We start from the raw sequence: 19,899 nt of genomic DNA, 5'->3' as shown, positions 1-19,899 counted from the left end.
TTATTTGTAATGATTGTTTCTTATTATTTTAGTTTTCTTTTTAGAACATTAAGACTATCCAGCAGCAAATGATGTGACCCTTGGGGAAGGCCCCATCTCACTGAAATCATATACAAAGTTATCATCCCCCAATCATCCTTCGAAGGATAGTGGCATTGTTTCAAGGTAACATTTGCTTAAAATATGAGGCCAATTAATAAAATGAATGTAGCTAATATGTGTGTGTGGAATCTTTTTACAGAATCAAGTTGCAATATTAATTACATTATTGGAATGTCAATATTAACGGCACAGCCTTGTCCATGGGTGAATAGATACCTTTTACTTGCCAATGTTCATCATTTATGCTATTGTCCTTAATGTGATTAACAATTTGCGGAAAATTTGTAACATTAAACAACACTATTTGATAGCAGGTAGACACACTCGTGAAATTTGTGAGATAGTTTAATGTTGGTGAAATTTAGCACATATACATTTAAGCCCAATCTGTATTTGATAATCATTTAGTTAAGACTAGAACTCAAACTCTTTGGGCTAAAAGCTGAAATATTAATAAATAAAATGGCCACTATGTTGCAATGTACAATTTAATTACAAATATGTCAGTGTATATAGTACTCATAACCGCAGATACTTAATTTAAAACATAATTTATTTATAAGTGGTTGCAAGTTGATATGAGGAATCTTAGCCATACTTGCACTAAAATTTCAAAATAAAAACTGTTTTCCATGAGTTTCACTTAAGGAGTAAGGCCTTAGTTAATGCCAGTATTTTGGCTATTTCTCCATATTGATATATATGAACTTCAAAGGTGTCTTAAAATATCCTCATCCCAAACAGTCATTAAAAAACAAACGCATGCTGAGCCTTCTATCTTTTTTAAATTTCCACCTGAAAGATCAGGTGTTCTTGAAGTATATAATGGAAGCTGTAACAGTGATCCAGAATGGTTACACAAATCAATACCCTCACCTCACATTTTGCGATGCAGGGCACGCTACGAAATTCGTTTTATTAATTAAATTGTCTACTTACCTTCAATTATCCATACTCTAGTTTTTATCACCCCTCACCCTTCCCCTCCCCCGCCCCGCCTCTCCGCCCCACCAAAACTCCCTCCACGGGCCGTGGCTGCATGCAAGTGAGGGAGGGAGGCTAGGTAGAGATTATGGAGAGTCAGAAAGGTACATAGGAAGCAGTTCAAGAGGAGAAAGGGATTGATAGAGACAAGGTGTATAGATCATTGCTAAAATTTTGTGTAACATTCCACAAAATGTAATAGACTTCAAGAAGAGTCCATCCAAGTAAAGGCAAACCATGAAAAACACATAAAAACAATTGCACTAGCAGGGTAATTTATTTCTTCTAATTGTTATTTTTAAAGTATTGAAGACATGAGGACTACTCAAATTAGAGCCTAAGCTCTTCTCCTCATCAACGTTGTCTCCTTTTTTGGCAAACTTCTTGGCTGGAGTAAAATGTTTTCTAACTATGCACCTCAAAGATTTCATGCAAGGATTTTACATACATTTTCAAAGCTCAATCCAACTAAATAACTTCACTAAAGGTTTGTGTCATGTGTTTGTCTTTAATGTATTTCACCTTGGTGTTAAGAGGGTTCTGTAAATCTCAGAGAAGTTGCAACACAAGTTTGTGAAAAAAAATGTTAAAACGGAATTCCACTCAGCAATTTGAAAAAAAGGACATTTTGTGATTCCGATAGCAAAAGTGGTCCATAATTGAATTCAGCCACTCGGCAGACTTTTAAAGCCCCTTTGCTAAAAGGTTTATTAAATCTATTATAAAGCTGCAGCACTTTGACTCATAGTTTCTTGGAGCCCCATGATAATGCCTTTCACTCCTCCAGCACATTACTACCTTAGTCTGGGAAGAGCATCGGAGAGAACACACGCATTAGAGGGAAGCTCTTATAAGGGATCGGACCAAAGGGAACAATTGGACCGTAAAATGATTGGGCGCATCAGAGAAACGTGTGCATTGTCCACAGCGGCACAGCTGCTATATGTGTGCCATCTAAACATGAACCTAAGTGCATTAAATGGAAGGAGTAGCAGAGGGAACATTAATGGGTCTGCCAAAGGGTTGTTTTAACTCTTTGCTTGCAACTGAGAGCAAATCTGTCTTGTAAAAGTTCAGTATAAAGGCATGCAATAACGTCATGCAGGAAAAGAACAATATGTAGTATTTTTTAGATCAGTATGACAAGTTACAAGCAGTCAGAATACAGTAATTCTCTCTGAATAGATGTAAAATGCACTTGAATAAGACACTGCTAGAACAAATTATTCAGGATTGATTATTTAGCAGCATCTTCTGTGCTAAACATAAGTAGGCATGTATGCGCCCTACATTAAAGAATGACATTGGCTGTTATGGGGCTGAGCCAACGCAGAGGCTCAATTGCAGAGGCCACTCTGTTTGACTTTTGATTTGTTTTTAAAACATTTTTTAACAGTTTAAAATATCTCTAGGGGTTTAGTGCACACAACATTCTGTAAAACACTGAGGTACTGTACAAACCGCAGCTGTTTGGTTTCGTTTATTCTGATTGTAAAGACATTCATAAAATGTGTACACCACAAAATACAGTCGATAGGCAGCCACAGCCAGTAAAGGAAATAAAGGGTTGCAATTTTAAAAGTAAAACAAATTACTAAAATCATCACAGAAATATTTTTAAAATGTCGTAAATCATGCAGCTTCATTCGATATGTCTTCTAATTTCACATTGATCAGCTACTGGAGAGCATTGTTTTTTTATTTTTTATTTCCAGTGACCGAGTTCTAAAAAGGGGTGGGGCATACGCATGACCAAACATTCACATTCAATACTATCTCGTTCCCTCCAGAGCCAACAACCTCCTCTTGTCCTTGACTCTCTAGTTATAATAGTGGCTGGGATTGCACACTAACTTTCTCAATGTGGCAATCACCCGGTATAAAATGGTGTCGTGTTCTGCAACCCAGGAACTCACACAGGACACGATATGGATTTCTGCAGGTATTCTTTTATTTATTGGCTTACAGCATGCATGGATCATGACCTCCTTCCTCGAGGTCCAGCTGCAGAATGTCTCCTCTCCCCACCCCTTGACCGGATGTGGTGTCCGGTGTCCGCTCGCCCCTGCGCTGTCCCGGGGTCCTAGTGCCCTTGTCCTGGACACGATATCTCCCCCCTTGTTGCAAAAACAAACATTTTTATTTTGAAGAAAGAAAGAGAGAGAGAGAGAGAGAGAGAGAGAGAGAGAGAGAGTGAGAGAGAGAGAGAGAGAGTTGATGATGTGCGATGGCCCATAGGCCCCTTCATTTACGCCTCTTCAATTAGTCTCTTTGGTTCCATCTGTTTCCTTCTTAATCACTGTTTTCTGATATCCGCTTGAGCTTCTTCCTTTTGTGTGTCTTTCTACAGTTCTTGCTTTGACCTTTCCTCCTCTCTTGCTTCTTTCTTGCTGACATGCGAAAGGTGCCCTGTGACGTGACACTGGCCAAGCTGTCCCCTTCGCCATCCGTTCTTTTTTTTTTTTTGTCATCTTCCACTTGTCTCCGGGGATCTCGTTGCTACATTTCCTCGCTTGTCCTTTTTCGACCATCGCGATGCCTCCTTTTTTTCTTTTTTCATTTTGTCACATGTCTTCCTTTCTTTTCGTGGGCCTTTGTTGTTGCGTTTGCTGTTTCATCTCTTTCAGCAGTGTCTTCTTGTTCCGCTCTTTTTGCCCTTCTTGTGTGTGATAGTCTCACTCTTCTTGATTCCCTCTTTGCCGTTTCATTTCTGCTTTCTTGTGCCACCACCTGTCTTCGGGGTTGTGTCACCTTTACTACCACTTCCATCTCGTTGCCATCTGGATTTGGCTCTCTGCGCAGCCTTCGATCAGCATCTGCTGGGTCGTCCTCGGCCGTCATAGCAAATCTGATCTCTTTTAATTCTTTGTGGTGCTCTTCGGTCCATGTGAAACGTTTTCCTTTGTTTGTTTCCCCCTCAGTGGGGTGCTTGTGGCAGCATCATCTTCTTCCAGCCTTTCAGTTGCCATGAGACCCATCATTTGCGTTGTGATGTTGCTCACCAGGCACGGCGCTGTTTCTTCTGTGAACTTTCCTCGCTCTATTTCCTTTGCGTGTGCTGTCGCTCTAGCCTCTGCTCTTGCTAGGGCCAGGATGTTTTCTAGTGACGTCGGCTCTTTCTCCCACCTTATTTCTACTTGTGGCTCCGACAAGTTGAATGGTGGTGGTTTTTTGTATGGTGCACTTTGTCTTTCTGGCTTGGGGTCTGTTATTTCTTCTTTTCTGTGCGTTTCTTGACACTCTTTTGTTATTTCTTCCATTATATTTTCCTTTTTCTTTATTGCTTCTGCTTTATTAGTGCTTAACTCAGTGCTTTCTGCTCCTTTTCTTCTTTTCTGTGCTCTTCTTGGCACTCTTTTGTTATTTCTTCTATTATCTTTTTCTTTGACTCGGCATTTTCTGCTCCTTTTCTTCTTTTCTGTGCTCTTCTTGGCACTCTTTTGTTATTTCTTCTATTATCTTTTTCTTTTGTCTTCTTTTCTTTCTTGCTTGTGCTTGTTAGTGCTCAACTCGGCACTTTTTCTTTTTTTTTTTTTTTAGTCAGCACTTTACCATCTTTATTTTCTATTATGTGTCTTTATTTTCCTTTCTTTCCTTTTATTTTTTGCCTTTTTCTCTTATTTTCTGTTCTTGTCTTTGCTTGTGCTTTATTAGTGCTCAACTCGGCACTTTCTGCTCTTTTTCAACTGTGTCTGCCCTTTTATCTTGACATTCTTGTATCAATTTGTTTTTCCTCTTGCAGATCCTTTATTTTCTCTTGTTTGTTTCCTTTCTTTTTATTTTCTTTCCTTTGTTTAGCCTTTATTTCCGATTCCTTGTCTTTGCCTGTGCTTTGTTTGTCCTTTTTCTTGCAATTGGCACCTTTTTCTACTTTTTCCGACCTTTTCCTGACTTTAAAATGGCTGCCCAACTTTCCTGCTCGCTGATGGTCCCTCGCGCCTGACTCCAAAATGGCCGCCGAGACTCTCGCGAGACTTCTTAGCCAATCGGGGCGCTGCCTGACTTTAAAATGGCCGCCCAACTTTTCTGCTCGCTGATTGGCCCTCGCGCCTGACCCGAAAGTGCCTCTAATGTCAGAGAAAAGAATCGAGACTTGGGGTAAAACGCGAATGACACAATGATTTAATTTAGTCAAATAATGCTATTATTTCTGGTAGCTTGCAAACGTGCTAATTCAGATGACTCGTTTATATGGAAAAATGCGCCCATCTGCTAACATCTAAACAGAGTACACAGGCTTTGTTTGTCGCACAGTCCACCAAACAAACGACAGGACTGAACACCGAAATCTGACAGCAGATAAATGACTCGAGACCCTCTTAATCTGCCTTGCTCATCAATACTAACACGCCCACTATTTATGAATGGATTTATAAATGAATTAATTATTTCAATTATTTTATTTAGTTATTTATTTATGTAGGTATTTATTGATTTACTTCTCTAATTATTTTACTGTGATGTGTTATACTGCACTTACATGCCCTCCTGAGCAACAGAGTGCTTTACAGTGTATGGGGCATTTGGTGCAATTTTTAATGTGTACCATGAAAAATAGATTAACAGACAACAATACGCAGAACGCGCACAAGATGCAAATGAACCTAGAGTTGTAAGTAGCAATGGGCAAAATTTTTAATTGAGCCCGCAGAATTGGCAGAAGTTTGGCCACATTGCTCTTTAACACAAAGTTTTGGTCAAATTCCAGCAATCGCTGCATGGCAGAATTTTTCTCCTGCTAGGATCCAGAATATGCGAGTGAGACTTGCCGTCCCCTAGGGTGATGTTCCATCGGGGGCATTTGCCGGTATTTGCAAGTGGTCACAGTCAGTGGGCTGCTGTATGTGAAGATTTGCTGCCCCTGAAGTAGATTTTCTACTCTAGTGCCAGCAAAATCAACTCGAATGGTTGCACGCTCTTAAGCAATGCATGGTGCAGTTCGTCTTGATTTTCAGTGTTGCTCATGCTAAAGGCACTAAATTGCAGTCCCAGCAGCAGGCATATTTTTAATCCGTTGGTGGAATTGTCGGAATATGGCGGAGTTTTTCTGTAACTCTGCAGAATTCTGCGACATGAAACTCCGAGACTTCCGCTCACCCCTACTACTTGTAACACTGTGGTTGATACATGGCTAACAAGGTTTAACATCTATTTTAACATCACAACAATGTAACTAGGGCAAGGAGCCCAGTGTAGGATCATGTGATTGTTACATAACAACCACTTAAGCAAAGGGGACCCCTGGAAGGACTGATGCTAGGCAGGAGGGCAGGGGAATCAAGAACACAATCAGAGAACAAAACTGCTGCCTAGATCTGGTAAATATACAGGCCCATATAGAGGCCCAAACTACTAAAGTCAGTCAGAATCTCACTAGAACACAATTGTAATAATATCAAAGGGCCACCGCGATATTAGAAAAAGGATTTCATTTTTATTTTATTTTTCAAGTTTTCAAATTGGACATCAAGTTAGAAAAATATCAGTATATATTCATAATAAATAATAAATAATCACCACATTCAAACAAGGTACCACACATCCCTTCAACCAATCATACTAAAACACACATATATATATACAGGTCCCTTCAGGGGCCACCAGCACTAGGACATAGAGGGTATGGGAATCATCTTAAATATTGAAGGGATGAACTGATTAGGGAGATGGAGAATGTTGATGTTTTTAAGTAAGGAGAGAAAGAAAGTACTGAACAGGTGGGAGGATGTTGAGTGTCCACAAGAGATTGATTAACTGAAGGTGTGTTTTAGAAAACTGAGGACTCTCCAGAGGAAGATTATCTGTGCCAAGAAGACAAGATAGTGTGGCAGTGGAGTAAAGATCCGCTAGATAAGCCCATGTTTTCTTTGACAGAGTCACAAGAGTTGATTGGTGGAGCTTCTCTTTTCCTCGGCTCTCCAGCGCCACCTTCACTGCATGCCTTTGGTGAATTTATAGTGTTTTGTCTTGGTTGGAAACGTTTTTGTGGTTGCTGTCTCTCTTATATCCAAATTATTTACCAAGATATATGTGTAGTATTGGACATACGCTTGTCAAATCTCACCTGAGTATCTGCATTGTGATAAGAAGGGCGTGAACCTATTTCCCAGCGCTCACCCACCACCAAGACCTCACAACACATGTCAAAGGTGGTCGAGGTGGAAAGGGGGAAGAGGGGATGAAAAGAGAAAAAACAATATGTCCCATGGAGTCAAAACAGGATGGTACGTGGTGCTCAGAGAGTTTCTCTACACCTCCTGAATATAAGTAAGAAAATAGGAGAATCAGTGCATTTGTACACCTTTGCATATAGCCTACATGTAGTCTAACACAAGGTAATATATGTATGGCAATACCTTTCTACAAGCCCACAGCAAGGAACTCCCTGCTAAGATTTGACAGTTTTCACCCCCGACACCTGAGGGAAAACTTGCCTTACGGGCAATTCTTACGCATTAGACGTAACTGCAGCAATATTCAGGATTACAAACTGCAATCGAACGAACTGATCCACAAACTCAAGGACCGTGGCTACCCATCGAGAATAATAAATAACACCTACAAAAGAGCAAGGAACCAAAACAGAGAGGCACTCTTGGAAACCTTTGAAAGACCGCAGGAAGAACCTACCCTGACCCGTGTGACTACTTACAACACGGCGTCAAACCAGGTAGCGAATATCATACAAAGAAATTGGAAAATCATCAACTCCGGAATAAGAAAATGGGAAAAACCACGTTTTGCTTACAAAAGAGCAACTAACCTCAAAGACCAACTAGTAAACACCAGGCCCCGGCCAACCCCACGCAGAACTGACAACACCATTCTTAACGCATGGGGCCTGCCGAAGATCACCGGCCACCAACCTTGCAACAATTGCAGCGTGTGCCACCTGACATCACCTTCAAAAACACTAAACCTAGAACCAGGTAAGACCTGGACACAACAACAATTCACAAACTGCAACTCTACTAATTTGGTGTACCTAATAACCTGCCGATGTGGTCTAAGATACATTGGTATGACCACCGGAAAGTCCGGACAAGAATGACAGAGCACAGGAGTACCATAAGGTGTGGTAAAAACATTAGTAAACTCACAGACCACTTCCTAACCCATAACCACACCCCCAATGACTTCTCCTGGACTGTCATAGAACAATTTGACACCACTGTCAATGAAAAACTCCTCCTACAGAAGGAACAGCGCTGGATATATCGCTTATCCACGCATACCCAAGGCCTTAACGATGCCATACCATGGAACTCTCTGACTGTATAATCTCTCTGTTGTAGAAGAAAACCCATACACCTCTGCGATACCTGTGCCAGCACATACCTGCATGAGAGCCCCTATCCCTCCTCTCCCCCCTCCCTAGTGTACCCTTTACGGGTGCCCTGAACTGCATGTCCCCCTCGCACTCAGTGCATTCATGAACAGCCATCACCTACCCTCGTGTTTGGCCATGCTCATGCCGGGACTATCACCCATTGTGGTAATATCCACTCTTGTCTCAGTCATACAATACTATGACTCGAAGTCATAAACCCCACCGACCTCGAATGTGGCATACTACATGGCCATACTCAATATTTAGCACAAAGTGAGCTGATAATCCAAACCGCCCATAGTTTGCCAACTGTAAACATCACTTTGCGCAATACGCATGCACAAGACAGCCGCGCATGCGCAGAACTCACGCTAGTCTCCGGCGCATGCGCTGAAGCCCAATCATGACAATGCAACCAGCATGCACGTACCCCTCCCTCTCTTTCCACCAAATGCAGGTGAAACCAATTAACTAAAAACTACAAATAGAGACCGGGCGGCCCTCCTCTCTCACAACGTGCGCCGCGGAAGGACGAATAGGTCCAAGGAGGAACTAGACTGCAATACTCGTGAGTACAATGGAACCGCTACAGCTACAAAAGGGGTAAGCCACTACTTTTTCTCCCTACAGGTTGGACATATTGTGACCAAGTTATTATCCCAACAGGGTCTCTTTCTCTGCCAGGCGACCCATGAAGCTTTTTACAAGACAAAACAGAGTGAGGACTTAGCACTACACTTACCTGTACCTCACCTTGTAAATACGCTCTCTAGCCCACCACCACCCCTATCGGTTTCATTTAAAAACCCTCACCAGCTTCATGCCCATGGCATGAACCCACAATAGCCGTTTATAGGTCGCACACCACCTTATAAGCCGGCATATGATGTGGTATATCAAATACCATTCTAATATGACTCTACCATGTACGTCTTGTCTTTGTCCTATGTGCTATTTGTAGTCAAACTTGAGGGAATCCCCCTCTAACAGTTATAGCGCCTTAGTGTGCGCTTCACTTAGCCAAAAGACAACACAACCACTTTAATTTTAATTTTAATATTTAATCTGCACGTTTTGCACATATTTAAACGGTCCTGAGGAAAGCCAGTATAAAATCTACAAGGCACTGGCTGAAACATGTAGACCACACTAGACACTGGAGGTCATAATTAGCACTTCAATCAACGTCTACTTGCCTTTTATCTGCTAACAGAGGCCCAGTTCATTAAAAAAAATGTTACCCTCGGGTACTGGGACCAGCTGTATAGCTTTTAAACTTCACCTTTCTCACCCTACTCACTGCACACTCAGCAACATACCAGCTCCGCAGTCACCTGGCGTTGAAGCACACCCGGGGCACATTCGGTGCCACTGTGGTGGGCCCGATGATGAAGCATGCCACCGACTAGGTCGGTGGGTGAGGGCTTTATAAGGAAAACAACGCTTCTCCTTATTTGACGTACTGCTCTAAGTCTCCTACTTCCCTTAAACCTAGCTAGTCCTCATTGATACATATATAATACCTGAATAGAACCTCTTCCGCTATACAGATAAGTGACTGCATACACCAGAATAGTACACCATCTATGAGAAATAAAGGAAGAGTATAGATAAAGGAAGAGTATAGGTTTAGAAAAAGACAAGAGAACTATTACATCAGAACTCTTATTTGTATGTATGCGATATATGCACATATAATAAATATGTATCAGGATACAATAGAAGGCCCAAATGGCAGACTAGAACTGTGCAAAAAAAAGAATATCAGTAGATTGGGATAAATATATAAATATATAAATATATATATATATATATCACGAAAAGACCACCTTGAATTCAAAGAAGTCCAGGGACACAGTGGGGATTCTGTGGAAGCCTTTATTCACAGAATTTCAGCATGGCATGATGCATTTCGACGCTCTGTCTTCTTCAGATGCTGCTGCTGAAAGTGTCATCGCCTGTTCCCCCTTTAAACAAATCTATGCGCTCCCATTGGTGGGAGTTCAGCCGATCCTGCTGCCCTGTAGGGAAAGTAGTTTGATGTACTACTACAATTCCCAGCGTCCATTGTTCAGGTGAGTGCTGCAGCTGGATGAAAATGTAACTGATCTGAAGGCTGATGAATGCTTCACAAAGGGGGGCCGTGTAGTGGCAGGTAGAAACAAAAATTCACCGTGTTGCAGGCTTCCTCAGGTCCCCTACGCCCCGCCTCAACAGCGAGAGCAGATCGTGCCTGAGGCGAGGTGAAGTCATACTCGCCTCCCCATGTAGTCACGGGCTGTCTGGTTGCAGCGGCCGCTGATCTGTTCCATTTTCGAGGCGGTCCTGGCGATATCAATAACTTGATGCACATTCCGAGTTGCCAGGAATTGCCAGGACACTAGATGGGCGGGTCCCTGTAATCGCGCTACTGGCAGGCGCGATAATTATCACGAAAAGACCACCTTGAATTCAAAGAAGTCCAGGGACACAGTGGGGATTCTGTGGAAGCCTTTATTTACAGAATTTCAGCATGGCATGATGCATTTCGACGCTCTGTCTTCTTCAGATGCTGCTGCTGAAAGTGTCATCGCCTGTTCCCCCTTTAAACAAATCTATGCGCTCCCATTGGTGGGAGTTCAGCCAATCCTGCTGCCCTGTAGGGAAAGTAGTTTGATGTACTACTACAATTCCCAGCGTCCATTGTTCAGGTGAGTGCTGCAGCTGGATGAAAATGTAACTGATCTGAAGGCTGATGAATGCTTCACAAAGGGGGGCCGTGTAGTGGCAGGTAGAAACAAAAATTCACCGTGTTGCAGGCTTCCTCAGGTCCCCTACGCCCCGCCTCAACAGCGAGAGCAGATCGTGCCTTAGGCGAGGTGAAGTCATACTCGCCTCCCCATGTAGTCACGGGCTGTCTGGTTGCAGCGGCCGCTGATCTGTTCCATTTTCGAGGCGGTCCTGGCGATATCAATAACTTGATGCACATTCCGAGTTGCCAGGAATTGCCAGGACACTAGATGGGCGGGTCCCTGTAATCGCGCTACTGGCAGGCGCGATAATTATCACGAAAAGACCACCTTGAATTCAAAGAAGTCCAGGGACACAGTGGGGATTCTGTGGAAGCCTTTATTCACAGAATTTCAGCATGGCATGATGCATTTCGACGCTCTGCCTTCTTCAGATGCTGCTGCTGAAAGTGTCATCGCCTGTTCCCCCTTTAAACAAATCTATGCGCTCCCATTGGTGGGAGTTCAGCCAATCCTGCTGCCCTGTAGGGAAAGTAGTTTGATGTACTACTACAATTCCCAGCGTCCATTGTTCAGGTGAGTGCTGCAGCTGGATGAAAATGTAACTGATCTGAAGGCTGATGAATGCTTCACAAAGGGGGGCCGTGTAGTGGCAGGTAGAAACAAAAATTCACCGTGTTGCAGGCTTCCTCAGGTCCCCTACGCCCCGCCTCAACAGCGAGAGCAGATCGTGCCTGAGGCGAGGTGAAGTCATACTCGCCTCCCCATGTAGTCACGGGCTGTCTGGTTGCAGCGGCCGCTGATCTGTTCCATTTTCGAGGCGGTCCTGGCGATATCAATAACTTGATGCACATTCCGAGTTGCCAGGAATTGCCAGGACACTAGATGGGCGGGTCCCTGTAATCGCGCTACTGGCAGGCGCGATAATTATCACGAAAAGACCACCTTGAATTCAAAGAAGTCCAGGGACACAGTGGGGATTCTGTGGAAGCCTTTATTCACAGAATTTCAGCATGGCATGATGCATTTCGTCGCTCTGTCTTCTTCAGATGCTGCTGCTGAAAGTGTCATCGCCTGTTCCCCCTTTAAACAAATCTATGCGCTCCCATTGGTGGGAGTTCAGCCAATCCTGCTGCCCTGTAGGGAAAGTAGTTTGATGTACTACTACAATTCCCAGCGTCCATTGTTCAGGTGAGTGCTGCAGCTGGATGAAAATGTAACTGATCTGAAGTCTGATGAATGCTTCACAAAGGGGGGCCGTGTAGTGGCAGGTAGAAACAAAAATTCACCGTGTTGCAGGCTTCCTCAGGTCCCCTACGCCCCGCCTCAACAGCGAGAGCAGATCGTGCCTGAGGCGAGGTGAAGTCATACTCGCCTCCCCATGTAGTCACGGGCTGTCTGGTTGCAGCGGCCGCTGATCTGTTCCATTTTCGAGGCGGTCCTGGCGATATCAATAACTTGATGCACATTCCGAGTTGCCAGGAATTGCCAGGACACTAGATGGGCGGGTCCCTGTAATCGCGCTACTGACAGGCGCGATAATTATCACGAAAAGACCACCTTGAATTCAAAGAAGTCCAGGGACACAGTGGGGATTCTGTGGAAGCCTTTATTCACAGAATTTCAGCATGGCATGATGCATTTCGACGCTCTGTCTTCTTCAGATGCTGCTGCTGAAAGTGTCATCGCCTGTTCCCCCTTTAAACAAATCTATGCGCTCCCATTGGTGGGAGTTCAGCCAATCCTGCTGCCCTGTAGGGAAAGTAGTTTGATGTACTACTACAATTCCCAGCGTCCATTGTTCAGGTGAGTGCTGCAGCTGGATGAAAATGTAACTGATCTGAAGGCTGATGAATGCTTCACAAAGGGGGGCCGTGTAGTGGCAGGTAGAAACAAAAACTCACCGTGTTGCAGGCTTCCTCAGGTCCCCTACGCCCCGCCTCAACAGCGAGAGCAGATCGTGCCTGAGGCGAGGTGAAGTCATACTCGCCTCCCCATGTAGTCACGGGCTGTCTGGTTGCAGCGGCCGCTGATCTGTTCCATTTTCGAGGCGGTCCTGGCGATATCAATAACTTGATGCACATTCCGAGTTGCCAGGAATTGCCAGGACACTAGATGGGCGGGTCCCTGTAATCACGCTACTGGCAGGCGCGATAATTATCACGAAAAGACCACCTTGAATTCAAAGAAGTCCAGGGACACAGTGGGGATTCTGTGGAAGCCTTTATTCACAGAATTACAGCATGGCATGATGCATTTTGACGCTCTGTCTTCTTCAGATGCTGCTGCTGAAAGTGTCATCGCCTGTTCCCCCTTTAAACAAATCTATGCGCTCCCATTGGTGGGAGTTCAGCCAATCCTGCTGCCCTGTAGGGAAAGTAGTTTGATGTACTACTACAATTCCCAGCGTCCATTGTTCAGGTGAGTGCTGCAGCTGGATGAAAATGTAACTGATCTGAAGGCTGATGAATGCTTCACAAAGGGGGGCCGTGTAGTGGCAGGTAGAAACAAAAATTCACCGTGTTGCAGGCTTCCTCAGGTCCCCTACGCCCCGCCTCAACAGCGAGAGCAGATCGTGCCTGAGGCGAGGTGAAGTCATACTCGCCTCCCCATGTAGTCACGGGCTGTCTGGTTGCAGCAGCCGCTGATCTGTTCCATTTTCGAGGCGGTCCTGGCGATATCAATAACTTGATGCACATTCCGAGTTGCCAGGAATTGCCAGGACACTAGATGGGCGGGTCCCTGTAATCGCGCTACTGGCAGGCGCGATAATTATCACGAAAAGACCATCTTGAATTCAAAGAAGTCCAGGGACACAGTGGGGATTCTGTGGAAGCCTTTATTCACAGAATTTCAGCATGGCATGATGCATTTCGACGCTCTGTCTTCTTCAGATGCTGCTGCTGAAAGTGTCATCGCCTGTTCCCCCTTTAAACAAATCTATGCGCTCCCATTGGTGGGAGTTCAGCCAATCCTGCTGCCCTGTAGGGAAAGTAGTTTGATGTACTACTACAATTCCCAGCATCCATTGTTCAGGTGAGTGCTGCAGCTGGATGAAAATGTAACTGATCTGAAGGCTGATGAATGCTTCACAAAGGGAGGCCGTGTAGTGGCAGGTAGAAACAAAAATTCACCGTGTTGCAGGCTTCCTCAGGTCCCCTACGCCCCGCCTCAACAGCGAGAGCAGATCGTGCCTGAGGCGAGGTGAAGTCATACTCGCCTCCCCATGTAGTCACGGGCTGTCTGGTTGCAGCGGCCGCTGATCTGTTCCATTTTCGAGGCGGTCCTGGCGATATCAATAACTTGATGCACATTCCGAGTTGCCAGGAATTGCCAGGACACTAGATGGGCGGGTCCCTGTAATCGCGCTACTGGCAGGCGCGATAATTATCACGAAAAGACCATCTTGAATTCAAAGAAGTCCAGGGACACAGTGGGGATTCTGTGGAAGCCTTTATTCACAGAATTTCAGCATGGCATGATGCATTTCGACGCTCTGTCTTCTTCAGATGCTGCTGCTGAAAGTGTCATCGCCTGTTCCCCCTTTAAACAAATCTATGCGCTCCCATTGGTGGGAGTTCAGCCAATCCTGCTGCCCTGTAGGGAAAGTAGTTTGATGTACTACTACAATTCCCAGCGTCCATTGTTCAGGTGAGTGCTGCAGCTGGATGAAAATGTAACTGATCTGAAGGCTGATGAATGTTTCACAAAGGGGGGCCGTGTAGTGGCAGGTAGAAACAAAAATTCACCGTGTTGCAGGCTTCCTCAGGTCCCCTACGCCCCGCCTCAACAGCGAGAGCAGATCGTGCCTGAGGCGAGGTGAAGTCATACTCGCCTCCCCATGTAGTCACGGGCTGTCTGGTTGCAGCGGCCGCTGATCTGTTCCATTTTCGAGGCGGTCCTGGCGATATCAATAACTTGATGCACATTCCGAGTTGCCAGGAATTGCCAGGACACTAGATGGGCGGGTCCCTGTAATCGCGCTACTGGCAGGCACGATAATTATCACGAAAAGACCACCTTGAATTCAAAGAAGTCCAGGGACACAGTGGGGATTCTGTGGAAGCCTTTATTCACAGAATTTCAGCATGGCATGATGCATTTCGACGCTCTGTCTTCTTCAGATGCTGCTGCTGAAAGTGTCATCGCCTGTTCCCCCTTTAAACAAATCTATGCGCTCCCATTGGTGGGAGTTCAGCCAATCCTGCTGCCCTGTAGGGAAAGTAGTTTGATGTACTACTACAATTCCCAGCGTCCATTGTTCAGGTGAGTGCTGCAGCTGGATGAAAATGTAACTGATCTGAAGTCTGATGAATGCTTCACAAAGGGGGGCCGTGTAGTGGCAGGTAGAAACAAAAATTCACCGTGTTGCAGGCTTCCTCAGGTCCCCTACGCCCCGCCTCAACAGCGAGAGCAGATCGTGCCTGAGGCGAGGTGAAGTCATACTCGCCTCCCCATGTAGTCACGGGCTGTCTGGTTGCAGCGGCCGCTGATCTGTTCCATTTTCGAGGCGGTCCTGGCGATATCAATAACTTGATGCACATTCCGAGTTGCCAGGAATTGCCAGGACACTAGATGGGCGGGTCCCTGTAATCGCGCTACTGACAGGCGCGATAATTATCACGAAAAGACCACCTTGAATTCAAAGAAGTCCAGGGACACAGTGGGGATTCTGTGGAAGCCTTTATTCACAGAATTTCAGCATGGCATGATGCATTTCGACGCTCTGTCTTCTTCAGATGCTGCTGCTGAAAGTGTCATCGCCTGTTCCCCCTTTAAACAAATCTATGCGCTCCCATTGGTGGGAGTTCAGCCAATCCTGCTGCCCTGTAGGGAAAGTAGTTTGATGTACTACTACAATTCCCAGCGTCCATTGTTCAGGTGAGTGCTGCAGCTGGATGAAAATGTAACTGATCTGAAGGCTGATGAATGCTTCACAAAGGGGGGCCGTGTAGTGGCAGGTAGAAACAAAAACTCACCGTGTTGCAGGCTTCCTCAGGTCCCCTACGCCCCGCCTCAACAGCGAGAGCAGATCGTGCCTGAGGCGAGGTGAAGTCATACTCGCCTCCCCATGTAGTCACGGGCTGTCTGGTTGCAGCGGCCGCTGATCTGTTCCATTTTCGAGGCGGTCCTGGCGATATCAATAACTTGATGCACATTCCGAGTTGCCAGGAATTGCCAGGACACTAGATGGGCGGGTCCCTGTAATCACGCTACTGGCAGGCGCGATAATTATCACGAAAAGACCACCTTGAATTCAAAGAAGTCCAGGGACACAGTGGGGATTCTGTGGAAGCCTTTATTCACAGAATTACAGCATGGCATGATGCATTTTGACGCTCTGTCTTCTTCAGATGCTGCTGCTGAAAGTGTCATCGCCTGTTCCCCCTTTAAACAAATCTATGCGCTCCCATTGGTGGGAGTTCAGCCAATCCTGCTGCCCTGTAGGGAAAGTAGTTTGATGTACTACTACAATTCCCAGCGTCCATTGTTCAGGTGAGTGCTGCAGCTGGATGAAAATGTAACTGATCTGAAGGCTGATGAATGCTTCACAAAGGGGGGCCGTGTAGTGGCAGGTAGAAACAAAAATTCACCGTGTTGCAGGCTTCCTCAGGTCCCCTACGCCCCGCCTCAACAGCGAGAGCAGATCGTGCCTGAGGCGAGGTGAAGTCATACTCGCCTCCCCATGTAGTCACGGGCTGTCTGGTTGCAGCAGCCGCTGATCTGTTCCATTTTCGAGGCGGTCCTGGCGATATCAATAACTTGATGCACATTCCGAGTTGCCAGGAATTGCCAGGACACTAGATGGGCGGGTCCCTGTAATCGCGCTACTGGCAGGCGCGATAATTATCACGAAAAGACCATCTTGAATTCAAAGAAGTCCAGGGACACAGTGGGGATTCTGTGGAAGCCTTTATTCACAGAATTTCAGCATGGCATGATGCATTTCGACGCTCTGTCTTCTTCAGATGCTGCTGCTGAAAGTGTCATCGCCTGTTCCCCCTTTAAACAAATCTATGCGCTCCCATTGGTGGGAGTTCAGCCAATCCTGCTGCCCTGTAGGGAAAGTAGTTTGATGTACTACTACAATTCCCAGCATCCATTGTTCAGGTGAGTGCTGCAGCTGGATGAAAATGTAACTGATCTGAAGGCTGATGAATGCTTCACAAAGGGAGGCCGTGTAGTGGCAGGTAGAAACAAAAATTCACCGTGTTGCAGGCTTCCTCAGGTCCCCTACGCCCCGCCTCAACAGCGAGAGCAGATCGTGCCTGAGGCGAGGTGAAGTCATACTCGCCTCCCCATGTAGTCACGGGCTGTCTGGTTGCAGCGGCCGCTGATCTGTTCCATTTTCGAGGCGGTCCTGGCGATATCAATAACTTGATGCACATTCCGAGTTGCCAGGAATTGCCAGGACACTAGATGGGCGGGTCCCTGTAATCGCGCTACTGGCAGGCGCGATAATTATCACGAAAAGACCATCTTGAATTCAAAGAAGTCCAGGGACACAGTGGGGATTCTGTGGAAGCCTTTATTCACAGAATTTCAGCATGGCATGATGCATTTCGACGCTCTGTCTTCTTCAGATGCTGCTGCTGAAAGTGTCATCGCCTGTTCCCCCTTTAAACAAATCTATGCGCTCCCATTGGTGGGAGTTCAGCCAATCCTGCTGCCCTGTAGGGAAAGTAGTTTGATGTACTACTACAATTCCCAGCGTCCATTGTTCAGGTGAGTGCTGCAGCTGGATGAAAATGTAACTGATCTGAAGGCTGATGAATGTTTCACAAAGGGGGGCCGTGTAGTGGCAGGTAGAAACAAAAATTCACCGTGTTGCAGGCTTCCTCAGGTCCCCTACGCCCCGCCTCAACAGCGAGAGCAGATCGTGCCTGAGGCGAGGTGAAGTCATACTCGCCTCCCCATGTAGTCACGGGCTGTCTGGTTGCAGCGGCCGCTGATCTGTTCCATTTTCGAGGCGGTCCTGGCGATATCAATAACTTGATGCACATTCCGAGTTGCCAGGAATTGCCAGGACACTAGATGGGCGGGTCCCTGTAATCGCGCTACTGGCAGGCACGATAATTATCACGAAAAGACCACCTTGAATTCAAAGAAGTCCAGGGACACAGTGGGGATTCTGTGGAAGCCTTTATTCACAGAATTTCAGCATGGCATGATGCATTTCGACGCTCTGTCTTCTTCAGATGCTGCTGCTGAAAGTGTCATCGCCTGTTCCCCCTTTAAACAAATCTATGCGCTCCCATTGGTGGGAGTTCAGCCAATCCTGCTGCCCTGTAGGGAAAGTAGTTTGATGTACTACTACAATTCCCAGCGTCCATTGTTCAGGTGAGTGCTGCAGCTGGATGAAAATGTAACTGATCTGAAGGCTGATGAATGCTTCACAAAGGGGGGCCGTGTAGTGGCAGGTAGAAACAAAAATTCACCGTGTTGCAGGCTTCCTCAGGTCCCCTACGCCCCGCCTCAACAGCGAGAGCAGATCGTGCCTGAAGCGAGGTGAAGTATATATAAATAAAAAAAAAGGGGGGTCTCAAAACGCGTTTTTCCCATTCATTTTTCCATAGGGCGGTTGGAATCACTTTTAGCTCGAACGGCTGAATGAATTTACACGAAACTTGGCAAGATTGTAGATATGGTTTGCCCGACGTGCCTTTGCTATGTCTCAATATATGTGCTCCAGTGGATTTTGAGAAATTAACGTTTTTAAAAACAGATATATCTGTGACAGCGCTCCGGTTAGCGCCCCGGTTCGCGTACCTGACTCGTAACGGAACATCGCGAAGCGAAGCTGATTGGCTGTCGGGTGTCTGTCAACATTTGAAACAGTCCGGAGCGGCCGCCATCTTGTGTCTCGGTAAGATCGAGACACAAGATGTGGCAAAAACAAAGGGGGAAATGAGCATAATGGGGCAGAGTACATCCTCCCTGACCCCCTAGGTTTGATGAGGGGGCTTTAAAAGGGCCTCGCGGGGTTAAAAAATAATCATTTTTATATCGGTTTTTTTTGCGAGGGGAGCGCTTGGTACGCGCACCGGGAAGCGGTCCGGGAAGCGTAATATTGGGAAAATAGGATGAAAGAATGTTCAAATATTGTATGTTTATTGATTGTTCTTTTTTTTATTTTTTATTTAAGTACCAACATGTAGGTACCAATGCAGAGTCTAAAAATAAAAATACATTGTTTCCTTTGTAGATATCTTGCATGTTGTTTCAGAAGTTATTGTGGTATATGGAATTCATAGCGTAGTCTGTCAGGAAAGCAGAAACACCATGGAGGCAGGAGATGATAAAGAGATGTTAAATACACATTGGAGATGATATAGTGGAAGAAAGGAAGTAACTATGAGCAAACTTAAAGTTGCACAGTATATTTAAAGTCTAATTTTACATTATAATCAATTTGCTACTAATTTAAAAAATACATATAAAAATGAATAATGTCTCAAACAATTTTTGAATTATTATATATAAATTTATTTTTCAGAATTGTTTTCAAAATTAAAAAGAACTTCTAATAATTCTTTGTCCGAATTTGTCTCATTTTCAAGTAGGAAATCCACAGATTCAACACATTGCAGAAGTTCTATGTCCAGTGATTCATCAAAGGATTCTGATTCATTTTCTGTATCTTTGTTGCATTCTGCAACAATTTCCACGTTATTTTTTTTCTCTCCTTCCATTTTTGTGCTGTAAAATGAATTTAAAAAAAATATATCAGTACATATAGGGCACTGTTGGGTT

This window comes from Lissotriton vulgaris, chromosome 2_1, assembly GCF_964263255.1.
Source record: "Lissotriton vulgaris chromosome 2_1, aLisVul1.2, whole genome shotgun sequence".
Classification (NCBI taxonomy): Eukaryota; Metazoa; Chordata; class Amphibia; order Caudata; family Salamandridae; genus Lissotriton; species Lissotriton vulgaris.
Note: the sequence above shows the minus strand (reverse complement) of the source record.